This window comes from Camellia sinensis, unplaced genomic scaffold, assembly GCF_055761805.1.
Source record: "Camellia sinensis isolate YWXY unplaced genomic scaffold, ASM5576180v1 Unanchor6, whole genome shotgun sequence".
Classification (NCBI taxonomy): Eukaryota; Viridiplantae; Streptophyta; class Magnoliopsida; order Ericales; family Theaceae; genus Camellia; species Camellia sinensis.
In genome coordinates, this window is record NW_028129474.1 from 15,172,501 (window position 1) to 15,185,000 (window position 12,500).

Genomic DNA, 12,500 nt, shown 5'->3' on the forward strand with positions numbered 1-12,500 from the left:
CCACGGCCTCGGCCCGCATGACATGCCACGGCCTCGGCCCGCATGACATGCCACGGCCTCGGCCCGCATGCCATGCCACGGCCTCGGCCCGCATGCCTTGCCACGGCGTTGCCCAACATGCCACGCCACGGTCTCGGCCCGCATGCCATGCCATGCCACGGCCCGCATGTCTTTTGCCACGGCGTTGCCAAACATGCCATGCCACGGCCTCGACCAGCATGCCATGCCACGGCGTCGCCCAACATGCCATGCCACGGCCACGGCCCGCATGCCATGCCACGGCCTCGGCCCGCATGCCTTGCTACGGCGTTGCCCAACATGCCATGCCACGGCCTCGGCCCGCATGCCTTGCCACCGCGTTGCCCAGCATGCCATGCCACCGCGTTGCCCGTCGTGCCATGCCTTAGCCTTGGCCAACATGTCGAGCCACGGCCTCGGCCCGCATGCCATGCTACGGCGTCGCCCAACATGCCATGCCACGGCCTCGGCCCGCATGCCTTGCTACGGCGTCGCCCAACATGCCATGCCACGGCCTCGGCCCGCATGCCATGCCACGGCCTCGGCCCGCATGCCATGCCACGGCCTCGGCCCGCATGCCATGCCACGGCCTCGGCCCGCATGCCATGCCACGGCCTCGGCCCGCATGCCATGCCACGGCCTCGGCCCGCATGACATGCCACGGCCTCGGCCCGCATGCCATGCCACGGCGTTGCCCAACATGCCATGCCACGTCCTCGGCCCGCATGCCATGACATGCCACGGCCCGCATGTGTTGCCACGGCGTTGCCAAACATGCCATGCCACGGCCTCGGCCCGCATGCCATGCCACGGCGTCGCCCAACATGCCATGCCACGGCCACGGCCCGCATGCCATGCCACGGCCTCGGCCCGCATGCCTTGCCACCGCGTTGCGCAGCATGCATTGCCACCGCGTTGGCCGGCTTGCCATGCCTTAGCCTTGGCCAACATGTCGAGCCACGGCCTCGGCCCGCATGCCTTGCTACGGCGTTGCCCAACATGCCATGCCACGGCCTCGGCCCGCATGCCTTGCCACCGCGTTGCCCAGCATGCCATGCCACCGCGTCGCCCGGCGTGCCATGCCTTAGCCTTGGCCAACATGTCGAGGCACGGCCTCGGCCTGCATGCCTTGCTACGGCGTCGCCCAACATGCCATGCCACGGCCTCGGCCCGCATGCCATGCCACGGCAGCGGCCCGCATGCCTTGCCACGGCGTTGCCCAACATGCCATGCCACGGCCTCGGCCCGCATGCCATGCCATGCCACGGCCCGCATGTCTTGCCACGGCGTTGCCAAACATGCCATGCCACGGCCTCGGCCCGCATGCCATGCCACGGCGTCGCCCAACATGCCATGCCCCGGCCACGGCCCGCATGCCATGCCACGGCCTCGGCCCGCATGCATTGCTACGGCGTTGCCCAACATGCCATGCCACGGCCTCGGCCCGCATGCCTTGCCACCGCGTTGCCCAGCATGCCATGCCACCGCGTTGGCCGGCGTGCCATGCCTTAGCCTTGGCCAACATGTCGAGCCACGGCCTCGGCCCGCATGCCTTGCTACGGCGTCGCCCAACATGCCATGCCACGGCCTCGCCCCGCATGCCATGCCACGGCCTCGCCCCGCATGACATGCCACGGCCTCGGCCCGCATGCCATGCCACGGCCTCGGCCCGCATGCCTTGCCACGGCGTGGCCCAACATGCCACGCCACGGCCTCGGCCCGCATGCCATGCCATGCCACGGCCCGCATGTCATGCCACGGCGTTGCCAAACATGCCATGCCACGGCCCCGGCCCGCATGCCTTGCTACGGCGTCGTCCAACATGCCATGCCACGGCCTCGGCCCGCATGCCATGCCACGGCCTCGGCCCGCATGCCATGCCACGGCCTCGGCCCGCATGCCATGCCACGGCCTCGGCCCGCATGCCATGCCACGGCCTCGGCCCGCATGCCTTGCCACGGCGTTGCCCAACATGCCATGCCACGGCCCGCATGTCTTGCCACGGCGTTGCCAAACATGCCATGCCACGGCCTCGGCCCGCATGCCATGCCACGGCGTCGCCCAACATGCCATGCCGCGGCCACGGCCCGCATGCCATGCCACGGCCTCGGCCCGCATGCCTTGCTACGGCGTTGCCCAACATGGCATGCCACGGCCTCGGCCCGCATGCCATGCCACGGCCTCGGCCCGCATGTCTTGCCACGGCGTTGCCAAACATGCCATGCCACGGCCTCGGCCCGCATGCCATGCCACGGCGTCGCCCAACATGCCATGCCACGGCCACGGCCACGGCCCGCATGCCATGCCACGGCCTCGGCCCGCATGCCTTGCTACGGCGTTGCCCGACATGCCATGCCACGGCCTCGGCCCGCATGCCTTGCCACCGCGTTGCCCAGCATGCCATGCCACCGCGTTGCCCGGCGTGCCATGCCTTAGCCTTGGCCAACATGTCGAGCCACGGCCTCGGCCCGCATGCCTTGCTACGGCGTCGCCCAACATGCCATGCCACGGCCTCGGCCCGCATGCCATCCCACGGCCTCGGCCCGCATGCCTTGGTACGGCGTCGCCCAACATGCCATGCCACGGCCTCGGCCCGCATTACATGCCACGGCCTCGGCCCGCATGACATGCCACGGCCTCGGCCCGCATGCCATGCCACGGCCTCGGCCCGCATGCCATGCCATGCCACGGCCCGCATGTCTTGCCATGGCGTTGCCAAACATGCCATGCCACGGCCTCGGCCCGCATGCCATGCCACGGCGTCGCCCAACATGCCATGCCACGGCCACGGCCCGCATGCCATGCCACGGCCTCGGCCCGCATGCCTTGCTACGGCGTTGCCCAACATGCCATGCCACGGCCTCGGCCCGCATGCCTTGCCACCGCGTTGCCCAGCATGCCATGCCACCGCGTTGACCGGCGTGCCATGCCTTAGCCTTGGCCAACATGTCGAGCCACGGCCTGGGCCAAACTTGCCATGACACGGCCTCGGCCCGCATGCCATGCCACGGCCTCGGCCCGCATGACATGCCACGGCCTCGGCCCGCATGCCTTGCTACGGCGTCGCCCAACATTCCATGCCACGGCCTCGGCCCGCATGCCAAGCCACGGCCTCGGCCCGCATGACATGCCACGGCCTCGGCCCGCATGCCTTGCCACGACGTCGCCCAACTTGCCATGCCACGGCCTCGGCCCGCATGCCATGCCACGGCCTCGGCTCGCATGACATGCCACGGCCTCGGCCCGCATGCCTTGCTACGGCGTCGCCCAACATGCCATGCCACGGCCTCGGCCCGCATGCCATGCCACGGCCTCGGCCCGCATGACATGCCACGGCCTCGGACCGCATGCCTTGCTACGGCGTCGCACAACATGCCATGCCACGGCCCCGGCCCGCATGCCTTGCCACCGCGTTGCCCGGCATGCCATGCCACCGCGTTGCCCGGCGTGCCATGCCTTAGCCTTGGCCAACATGTCGTGCCACGGCCTCGGCCCGCATGCCATGCCATGCCACGGCCCGCATGTCTTGCCACGGCGTTGCAAACATGCCATGCCACGGCCTCGGCCCGCATGCCTTGCTACGGCGTCGCCCAACATGCCATGCCACGGCCTCGGTCAGCATGCCATGCCATGGCACCGCCTTGTCCAGCACGCCGTGCCGCAGCGTTGGCCAGCATGCCTTGGCCGGCATGCCATGCCAATGCCTTGGGCCAACATGGCGTGCCACGGGCTGGGCCATGCCGGTCCGTTGCCCGGCATGCCACGGCCGTGGCGGCATGGCAAGCCACGGCCTCGGCCAGCATGCCATGCCCCGGCCTCGCCCAGCATGCCATGGCACGGTCTTGGTCAGCATGCCATGCCATGGCACCGCCTTGTGCAACGTTGGCCAGCATGCCTTGGCCGGCATGCCATGCCAATGCCTTGGGCCAACATGGCGTGCCACGGGCTGGGCGAGCATGCCACGCCACGGCCTTGGCTAGCAGCAAGGCATGCCACGGCCTCGGCGAGCATGCCATGCCATGCCAAGGCCAAGGCCAAGGCCAAAGCCAAGGCCAAGGCCAAGGCCAAGGCAGTGGGCAAGGGCAAGGCCAAGTCCCTGTGCAAGGCATGGCCAAGGCCAAGGCCATGGCATGCCACCGCCTCGATCGATCTTTTTGAACATGATTCTTTTATAATCTTACCCAAACCGTGAAACACAATTAAAAATGCACTACAATCAATTTTAAATGTCATTCCCTATTTTTTTGCAATTTTTCTGGAGCTTTTCGAATTTTTAAAGCCCTTATTTGGCATAAAAAAATCAAAATAAAATAAAAAAAATGAAAAAAATAATTTAATAATTTCTATAATTACTAGTGAATCATCCTTTAATTATGGGAATTTTTCCATAATTTTTTGACCATTTTTATTAATTTTTATTATTTTTTAAGTATTAATATCGAAATAAATTAAAATAAAATATTTTCGGTAAAAAAATATTTTTTTTAATTTTTTTTATGGTGTATTAAATTATTTCCTACAACTTTCATGTTGAAAGTTTTGGCAAAAAACCATTACTTTTTAAAAAAACCCCATTATGACTCCTCGAACATGCTTGATGTTTCCTCCTGCCAGACTGAAAAGGGCTTAACAGGCTATTATAAGGGGGGGGCACCTCCCTTGCCCAGGGCAAGGCAGTGGCAGGTACGCCCCATGTTGGGCGCGGCCTGGGCTGCGGCCTTGGGTTACATGCACTGCGGCTCGACCGCGGCCTGGGCTGCGGCCTGGGGCGGCTCGGCCGCGGCCTTGGGCGGCCTGGACCGCGGCCTTGGGCGGCCTTGCGCGGCCTGGGCGCGGCCTTGGGCGGCCTGGGCGCGGCCTTGCGCGGCCTGGGCGCGGCCTTGGGCGGCCTGGCCGCGGCCTTGCGCGGCCTGGGCGCGGCCTTGGGCAGCATGGCGTGGCATCCGCGCGGGCGTGGGCGGCCTGGCATGCGCGCGGCATGGGCAGCACGGCATGGCATGCGCACGGCCTGGGCGGCCTGGCATGCAGCCGGCCTGGCATGCCCGCGGCGTGGGCAGCACGGCATGGCATGCGCACGGCCTGGGCGGCCTGGCATGCAGCCGGCCTGGCATGCCCGCGGCGTGGGCAGCACGGCATGGCATGCGCACGGCCTGGGCGGCCTGGCATGCAGCTGGCCTGGGCAGCACGGCATGGCATGCGCACGGCCTGGGCGGCCTGGCATGCAGCCGGCCAGGGCAGCCTGGCCTGGCATGCCCGCGGCGTGGGCAGCGTGGCCTGTGCGAATACCGCGCGCGTGGTCTTTTGACCACGGTGCGCGTGTTGCGCGCATGGTCGCGCACGCCTTTGCACGCCTTCGCACGCAACGCACGTCTAGTGATAAGAACCGCAGCCAAGGCAGCCCAGCCCCAAGGCCATGGCCAGCAGCATGGCATGCCACGGCCAAGGCAGGCCAGCCAAAGCCAGCAGCATGCCATGCCAAGGCCAAGGCCAGCAGCATGCCATGCCACGGCCAAGGCAGCCCAGCCAAAGCCAGCAGCTTGCCATGCCAAGGCCAAGGCCAGCAGCATGCCATGCCACGGCCAAGGCAGCCCAGCCAAAGCCAGCAGCATGCCATGCCAAGGCCAAGGCCAGCAGCATGCCATGCCACGGCCAAGGCAGCCCAGCCAAAGCCAGCAGCATGCCATGCCAAGGCCTAGGCCAGCAGCATGCCATGCCACGGCCAAGGCAGGCCTGCCAAAGCCAGCAGCATGCCATGCCAAGGCCAAGGCCAGCAGCATGCCATGCCACGGCCAAGGCAGCCCAGGCAAAGCCAGCAGCATGCCATGCCAAGGCCTAGGCCAGCAGCATGCCATGCCACGGCCAAGGCAGGCCAGCCAAAGCCAGCAGCATGCCATGCCAAGGCCAAGGCCAGCAGCATGCCATGCCACGGCCAAGGCAGCCCAGCCAAAGCCAGCAGCATGCCAGGCCAAGGCCTTGGCCAGCAGCATGCCATGCCACGGCCAAGGCAGGCCTGCCAAAGCCAGCAGCATGCCATGCCAAGGCCAAGGCCAGCAGCATGCCATGCCACGGCCAAGGCAGCCCAGGCAAAGCCAGCAGCATGCCATGCCAAGGCCTAGGCCAGCAGCATGCCATGCCACGGCCAAGGCAGGCCAGCCAAAGCCAGCAGCATGCCATGCCAAGGCCAAGGCCAGCAGCATGCCATGCCACGGCCAAGGCAGCCCAGCCAAAGCCAGCAGCATGCCATGCCAAGGCCTAGGCCAGCAGCATGCCATGCCACGGCCAAGGCAGCCCAGCCAAAGCCAGCAGCATGCCATGCCAAGGCCAAGGCCAGCAGCATGCCATGCCACGGCCAAGGCAGCCCAGCCAAAGCCAGCAGCATGCCATGCCAAGGCCTAGGCCAGCAGCATGCCATGCCACGGCCAAGGCAGCCCAGCCAAAGCCAGCAGCATGCCATACCAAGGCCAAGGCCAGCAGCATGCCATGCCACGGCCAAGGCAGCCCAGCCAAAGCCAGCAGCATGCCATGCCAAGGCCTAGGCCAGCAGCATGCCATGCCACGGCCAAGGCAGGCCTGCCAAAGCCAGCAGCATGCCATGCCAAGGCCAAGGCCAGCAGCATGCCATGCCACGGCCAAGGCAGCCCAGCCAAAGCCAGCAGCATGCCATGCCAAGGCCTAGGCCAGCAGCATGCCATGCCACGGCCAAGGCAGCCCAGCCAAAGCCAGCAGCATGCCATGCCAAGGCCAAGGCCAGCAGAATGCCATGCCACGGCCAAGGCAGGCCAGCCAAAGCCAGCAGCATGCCATGCCAAGGCCAAGGCCAGCAGCATGCCATGCCACGGCCAAGGCAGCCCAGGCAAAGCCAGCAGCATGCCATGCCAAGGCCTAGGCCAGCAGCATGCCATGCCACGGCCAAGGCAGGCCAGCCAAAGCCAGCAGCATGCCATGCCAAGGCCAAGGCCAGCAGCATGCCATGCCACGGCCAAGGCAGCCCAGCCAAAGCCAGCAGCATGCCAGGCCAAGGCCTTGGCCAGCAGCATGCCATGCCACGGCCAAGGCAGGCCTGCCAAAGCCAGCAGCATGCCATGCCAAGGCCAAGGCCAGCAGCATGCCATGCCACGGCCAAGGCAGGCCTGCCAAAGCCAGCAGCATGCCATGCCAAGGCCTAGGCCAGCAGCATGCCATGCCACGGCCAAGGCAGCCCAGCCAAAGCCAGCAGCATGCCATGCCAAGGCCAAGGCCAGCAGCATGCCATGCCACGGCCAAGGCAGCCCAGCCAAAGCCAGCAGCATGCCATGCCAAGGCCTAGGCCAGCAGCATGCCATGCCACGGCCAAGGCAGCCCAGCCAAAGCCAGCAGCATGCCATGCCAAGGCCAAGGCCAGCAGCATGCCATGCCACGGCCAAGGCAGCCCAGCCAAAGCCAGCAGCATGCCATGCCAAGGCCTAGGCCAGCAGCATGCCATGCCACGGCCAAGGCAGCCCAGCCAAAGCCAGCAGCATGCCATGCCAAGGCCAAGGCCAGCAGCATGCCATGCCACGGCCAAGGCAGCCCAGCCAAAGCCAGCAGCATGCCATGCCAAGGCCTAGGCCAGCAGCATGCCATGCCACGGCCAAGGCAGCCCAGCCAAAGCCAGCAACATGCCATGCCAAGGCCAAGGCCAGCAGCATGCCATGCCACGGCCAAGGCAGCCCAGCCAAAGCCAGCAGCATGCCATGCCAAGGCCTAGGCCAGCAGCATGCCATGCCACGGCCAAGGCAGGCCTGCCAAAGCCAGCAGCATGCCATGCCAAGGCCAAGGCCAGCAACATGCCATGCCACGGCCAAGGCAGCCCAGCCAAAGCCAGCAGCATGCCATGCCAAGGCCTAGGCCAGCAGCATGCCATGCCACGGCCAAGGCAGCCCAGCCAAAGCCAGCAGCATGCCATGCCAAGGCCTAGGCCAGCAGCATGCCATGCCACGGCCAAGGCAGCCCAGCCAAAGCCAGCAGCATGCCATGCCAAGGCCAAGGCCAGCAGCATGCCATGCCACGGCCAAGGCAGCCCAGCCAAAGCCAGCAGCATGCCATGCCAAGGCCTAGGCCAGCAGCATGCCATGCCACGGCCAAGGCAGGCCTGCCAAAGCCAGCAGCATGCCATGTCAAGGCCAAGGCCAGCAGCATGCCATGCCACGGCCAAGGCAGCCCAGCCAAAGCCAGCAGCATGCCATGCCATGGCCTAGGCCAGCAGCATGCCATGCCACGGCCAAGGCAGGCCAGCCAAAGCCAGCAGCATGCCATGCCAAGGCCTAGGCCAGCAGCATGCCATGCCACGGCCAAGGCAGGCCAGCCAAAGCCAGCAGCATGCCATGCCAAGGCCAAGGCCAGCAGCATGCCATGCCACGGCCAACGCAGCCCAGCCAAAGCCGGCGGCATGCCATGCCAAGGCCAAGGCCAGCAGCATGCCATGCCACGACCAAGGCTGCCAGCCAAAGCCAGCAGCATGCCATGCCAAGGCCTAGGCCAGCAGCATGCCATGCCACGGCCAAGGCAGCCCAGCCAAAGCCAGCAGCATGCCATGCCAAGGCCTAGGCCAGCAGCATGCCATGCCACGGCCAAGGCAGCCCAGCCAAAGCCAGCAGCATGCCATGCCAAGGCCAAGGCCAGCAGCATGCCATGCCACGGCCAAGGCAGCCCAGCCAAAGCCAGCAGCATGCCATGCCAAGGCCAAGGCCAGCAGCATGCCATGCCACGGCCAAGGCAGCCCAGCCAAAGCCGCCAGCATGCCATGCCAAGGCCAAGGCCAAGGCCAGCAGCATGCCATGCCACGGCCAAGGCCAAGGCCAAGGCAGCCCATCCGAAGCCAGCAACATTCCATGGCAAGGCCAACGCAGCCCAGCCAAAGCCGGCGGCATGCCATGCCAAGGCCAAGGCCAGCCGCATGTCTTGCCACGGCCTTGTCCCGCAGCGTGGCGTGCCTTTGCCTTGGGCTAGAACATCGCATGCCACGCCCTTGGCAAGCAATCCTGTCCCTCGTGTAATTGCCATTTGGTTTGGCTTTGACTTACGTATATGTTGCCCTGCGAAATGCTTGTCCCTCGGGTAATAGCCGTTTGGTTGCCTTTGACTTGCGAACCCGTTGCTAGTGCTTTCCCCAGTGGAAGCTTGTTGGGAAAAGTATGTCCCTCGGAAGTTGCCTGTTGCGTTTGTTATTTGCATTCGAGCTATCCGATGCTTGCTGGGTTTCTCTAAGAGTTTTTGCACGTTCGTCGGGCTTTTTAATTATTTATTTACTCATAAAAATTATAATAAAATAAATTAAAAATAAAAAAATAGTTAAAAAAATTACTATAATTACTAGTGCCTCATCTTATAATTGTTGGAATTTTTCTAGAATTTTTTGAGTATTTTTAGTAATTTTTATTATTTTTTAAGTATTAAAATTGAAATAAATTAAAATAAAATATTCCGGTGGCCAAATATTTTTTTATAATTTTTTTTATGGTGTATTAAATTATTTCATACAACTTTCATGTTGAAAGTTTTGGCAAAAAACCATTACTTTTTAAAAAAACCCCATTATGACTCCTCGAACATGCTTGATGTTTCCTCCTGCCAGATTGAAAAGGGCTTAACAGGCTATTATAAGGGGGGGGCACCTCCCTTAAGGCTGGCCAGCATGGCCAGGCCACAGGCCACGCCTATGCCTAGGCGGGCGCTTGGCACATGCCATCGCTTGGCTTGTGGCATTGGCTTGTGGCATCGAAACTACATAGCCAAGCACGGGATGCGTCGAGTGGCGGCCCGCGGCGGTGGCGGTGGCACGTTGGCCTAGGCCAGCATGCCATGCCACAGCCTTGGCCAGCAACATGGCATGCCAAAGCCTTGGCCAGCAACATGGCATGCCAAAGCCTTGGCCAGCAGCATGCCATGCCTTGGCCTTGGCAAGCATGTCATGCCACGGCCTTGGCCAGCAGCATGCCATGCCACGGCCTTGGCCAGCAGCATGCCATGCCCCGGCCTTGGCCAGCAGCATGCCATGCCACGGCCTTGGCCAGCAGCATGCCATGCCACAGCCTTGGCCAGCAGCATGCCATGCCACAGCCTTGGCCAGCAACATGGCATGCCAAAGCCTTGGCCAGCAGCATGCCATGCCTTGGCCTTGGCAAGCATGTCATGCCACGGCCTTGGCCAGCAGCATGCCATGCCACGGCCTTGGCCAGCAGCATGCCATGCCACGGCCTTGGCCAGCAGCATGCCATGCCATGGCCTTGGCCAGCAGCATGCCATGCCACAGCCTTGGCCAGCAGCACGCCATGCCCCGGCCTTGGCAAGCTTGTCATGCCACGGCCATGGCCAGCAGCGTGCTATGCCCCGGCCTTGGCCAGCAGCTTGCCATGCCACGACCTTGGCCAGCAGCTTGCCATGCCACGGCCTTGGCCAGCATGTCATGCCACGGCCTTGGCCAGCAGCATGCCATGCCACGGCCTTGGCCAGCAACATGGCATGCCGCGGCCTTGGCCGGCAGCATGCCATGCCGCGGCCTTGGCCGGCAGCATGCCATGCCGCGGCCTTTGCCAGCAGCATGGCAAGCCCAAGCCTTGGTCAGCAGCAGCATGCCATGCCAATGCCTTGGCCAGCAGCATGCCTTGCCACGGCCTCGTCCAGCAGCATGGCATGCCACGCCACGGCCTCGGCCATCAGCATGCCTTGCCACGGCCTCGGCCATCAGCATGCCTTGCCACGGCCTTGTCCAGCAGCATGGCATGCCCGGCCTTGGCCAGCAGCATGTCATGCCACGGCCTTGGCAAGCATGCCAAGCCACGGCCTTGGCAAGCATGCCATGTCCCTCGGGTAATTGTACAAGTTGCCTTGCGAAATGCATGTCCCTCGGTTAAATTGCCATTTGGTTGGCTTTGGCGTGCGAACGAGTTGCCTGTGCTTTCCTTGTGGAAGCTTGTTGCGAGAAGTATGTCCCTCGAAAGTTGCCTGTTGCGTTTGTTGTTTGCATTCGCGCTAACCGGTGCTTGCTCGGCCTCTCTAAATGTTTTCGCGCGTTCGTCGGGCTTCTTGGTCCTTCGGGGGGTGATTCGTTTTGGGGGGCTGGTGCACAGTGTACGTCGTGGCGCGTGAGTTGTGTTCGGTTTGTGCGAGTTGGACGGATCCCTGCCTGTGCAGCGAACTCCACTGGTGCATTCCTCCATGTCCCTCGGGTTGTCTTCGACTCACCTTCGGGTTGCTTGCGCTTCCCTAGTGGAAGGTGCCTTGCGAAAAGCGTGTCCCTCGGGTAATTGCCATTTGGTTGGCTTTGACGTTCGAACGAGTTGCCTATGCTTTCCTAGTGGAAGCTTGTTGCGAAAAGTATGTCCCTCGAAAGTTGCCTGTTGCGTTTGTTATTCGCATTCGCGCTAACCGGTGCTTGCTCGGCCTCTCTAAATGTTTTCGCGCGTTCGTCGGGCTTCTTAGTCCTTCGGGGGGTGATTCGTTTTGGGGGGCTGGTGCACAGTGTACGTCGTGGCGCGTGAGTTGTGTTCGGTTTGTGCGAGTTGGACGGATCCCTGCCTGTGCAGCGAACTCCACTGGTGCATTCCTCCATGTCCCTCGGGTTGTCTTCGACTCGCCTTCGGGTTGCCTGCGCTTCCCTAGTGGAAGGTGCCTTGCGAAAAGCGTGTCCCTCGGGTAATTGCCATTTGGTTGGCTTTGACGTTCGAACGAGTTGCCTATGCTTTCCTAGTGGAAGCTTGTTGCGAAAAGTATGTCCCTCGAAAGTTGCCTGTTGCGCTTGTTACTTGCATTCGCGCTAACCGGTGCTTGCTCGGCCTCTCTAAATGTTTTCGCGCGTTCGTCGGGCTTCTTAGTCCTTCGGGGGGTGATTCGTTTTGGGGGGCTGGTGCACAGTGTACGTCGTGGCGCGTGAGTTGTGTTCGGTTTGTGCGAGTTGGACGGATCCCTGCCTGTGCAGCGAACTCCACTGGTGCATTCCTCCATGTCCCTCGGGTGATCGCCTTTAGGTTGTCTTCGACTCGCCTTCGGGTTGTCTGCGCTTCCCTAGTGGAAGGTGCCTTGCGAAAAGCATGTCCCTCGGGTAATTGCCATTTGGTTGGCTTTGACGTTCGAACGAGTTGCCTGTGCTTTCCTAGTGGAAGCTTGTTGCGAAAAGTATGTCCCTCGAAAGTTGCCTGTTGCGCTTGTTATTTGCGTTCGCGCTAACCGGTGCTTGCTCGGCCTCCCTAAATGTTTTCGCGCGTTCGTCGGGCTTCTTGGTCCTTCGGGGGGTGATTCGTTTTGGGGGGCTGGTGCATAGTGTACGTCGTGGCGCGTGAGTTGTGTTCGGTTTGTGCGAGTTGGACGAATCCCTGCCTGTGCAGCGAACTCCACTGGTGCATTCCTCCATGTCCCTCGGGTAAATGCCTTAAGGTTGTCTTCGACTCGCCTTCGAGTTGCCTACGCTTCCCTCGTGGTAAAGGTCCTTGCGAAAAGCCCTGTCCCTCGGTTTGTTGCCGTTCGGT